The 2489-nt window shown below is 62.6% G+C and overlaps 1 protein-coding gene across 1 annotated transcript in view; it reads right to left on the bottom strand.

Moving 5' to 3' along the window:
• Positions 1-2309: 2309 nt before the first annotated feature.
• FAM174C (family with sequence similarity 174 member C) overlaps positions 2310-2489 on the bottom strand; it is a 3971-nt gene continuing 3791 nt past the window's right edge. Inside the window, exon 6 of the mRNA XM_024740001.1 lies at positions 2310-2447. The gene's annotated coding sequence lies outside the window, so the exon portion shown is untranslated. The remainder of the gene's footprint in view (positions 2448-2489) is intronic.

Consider the following 2489-nt stretch of genomic DNA (forward strand, 5'->3'; position numbering starts at 1 on the left):
GAAGGGGCGCAGATCACGGGGTGGGGGCTGGGGGCGGGCCGTGGACGGTGTCTGAGCGCCTGTTAAAAGCGTGTCCCCCCAAAAAAAGAAGCGTGTCCCAGCGGGTCAGACACGGAGAGAGACAGAGTGACAGAGAGGGACAGACGGAAACCCAGGGAGGCTGAGTGAGAGGCGGTGCAGATGGAGAGAGACACCAACAGGGAGATGAGCAGAGGTTCAAAGACAGAGACGCAGAGACAAAAAGACAGAGATGCATGGAGAGAGACCCACAGGGGGAACAGATGGCAAGAAAGGGCGGCCAGAGCCCGGGGCTCAGGGGGCATGACATCTCAGGGCCTCCCAGGGACTATGGCCTCACTTTCTCAACCCTCCCTGGCTTCTGGGGACCGGCTCGCCACTCCGTACAGGACCCTCCCAAAGAATGGGGGTGGCAGGGGCAGTGAGGACTTCCTGGAGGCGGCAGCTGGGCACCAGAGCGGGGAGAGGAAGTGTGAGCAGACTTGGAGCAGGGTCGGGGGCTGCCAACAGAGATGCCCAAGGAAGCCAACTGGGGGCCAAGGCAGAGGACCCCGGCTGGAGAGAGGGGTGGCCAGCTGACCATGACAGCTCTTCCGCAGGAACCCGGGCTCAGGCCGGGCCAGGAAGATCAGCAGGACTGCAGGGTAGACGGGCCACAGGGGCTGATGGGTCTTGAGTGGGCAGCAGGCTGGGACCATCCCATGGTGGCCATGGCAACAAGGTGGGGTCAAAAAGGCGTGCGAAACAGGGCCCCCGACTTCGAAGTAGTTCCCCACCTGTACAAGGATTTGCCTCAGGCCACCCCAGACCACAGGCCAGCATGGTAGAGGCCGGGCATCACAAGGCTGCCCCCTGGTGGCAGCTCCTCCTAATGACAGCTCCTGCTAACGACACGGCCTCGGTGCCTCCGGCCAGCGGCCCGGGGAGACCTCAGGCTGTGGGCAGCCACAGGCCAGCCCCACCTCTCCCACTCTCCAGGACCACAATGACAGGGTGCGGGCGGGGAACAGGCCAGAGCTGGACTCCGCCTAGAAACAAGGCCCACAGAGGAACTCATCAAGCCCCTCACCAGGGTTGGGGACTGAGGTACCCCGATGGGACTCAGGTGCCCAGTATGGATCTCAGATGGCCAGGATGGGGATTGAGGCACCCCAATGCGGTGCAGGTGCCCAAGAGGGGGCTCAGGTGGGAAAGGAGGTCAGGTGCCCAGGATGGGGGTCAGTTGCCCCAGTGGGATTCAGGTACACAGGATGGATCGCAGGCGGCCAGGATGGGCAGTCAGGTACCCCAGGGGGGGTCAGGTGCCCAGAATGGGGCTCAGGTGGGAAAAGGGTTAGGTGCCCAGGGTGGGGGTCGATTGCCCCAAGGGGATTATGGTGCCTGACAGGGGTTCAAGTTCCGGGGATGGGGCTGAGGTGATCAGGATGGAGGCTGAGGTACCCACCCCCCATGGGACTGGGGTGCCTAGGATGAGGGTCAGGTGCCCCAGTGGGACTCAGGCACCCACGATGGATCTCAGATGGCCAGAACGGAGGCCTGAGTGCCAGAACAGGCTTCCTGGGATGGGAGACCAGGTTCATCAGTGATTCCACAAGAGGCTGATGGGGGAGAGGCAGGGTGGGCACAGGGAGCCTCAGGCTGCAGAAAGCTCCAGACCCGTACACTACAGCCTGGGGTTCCTCAGGAAACACCCCCAAAATAGTGGTGTGAGTGTGGTGAGGCAGAGAGCATGGCCCTTAGGGGCCCCAGGCTGAAGGCATTATGGACAGGGGAACCCTGAGCAGGAGCTTTGCTGGATGAATAGGAGTTCTCCCTAGGCTCAAAAACAATGACTGGCAGGGTCTTTTTCCAGGCAGGTGGGAGTAGTTCTCCCCCATCTCTTTGTCTCCTTTGTGGGATTCCTCACGGGACCCTCCGGACACTTGAGGATGGGACCAAATGGTCACAGGTGGGAGAACTAAGGCCCACATGGAGCCCAGGTCTGCTGCCCACCCCCAACCTGTGAGCCAGAGCGCTGGGTCTGGCCCACTGTGGAGCTGGGTACCAGCTACAGAACCACTGGCTGCCTTTATTGTCCTCAGCCCAGGGATATGGTGCTCCCAGACAGGCCCCCCAGCCCACCCGCCTACCAGGCCTCAGCTTGGGGCTGCCGCATCCCCACCAGGAAGGGTGATCGGCACAAGTCACAACGTGGCCAGGGGACCTCAGAGTTCTGCGTGCTGCTGCCGGGGACCCTCTGGCTTCCAGCCGGTATCCTGGGCGGTCTTGTCCGGGGGCAGGGCTGGGGCGGCTTCTGGCAGGCCGGGCAGGCCCCACACAAGCTCTTTGGCGGCAGGAGAATCAGCAGGGCATTCCAAGCACTGGGAGGGGCCCTGTCTCTCGTCCTTCCCACAAGGCCGCTGGAAATGCTGCCTTCCCGACCTGTACATCTGGAAACGAGAGGTAGGAGGTGAGAAGTGTTGGGTGGGGAG

This window comes from Neophocaena asiaeorientalis, unplaced genomic scaffold (assembly GCF_003031525.2).
Source record: "Neophocaena asiaeorientalis asiaeorientalis breed wild unplaced genomic scaffold, Neophocaena_asiaeorientalis_V1.1 scaffold469, whole genome shotgun sequence".
Taxonomy (NCBI): Eukaryota; Metazoa; Chordata; class Mammalia; order Artiodactyla; family Phocoenidae; genus Neophocaena; species Neophocaena asiaeorientalis.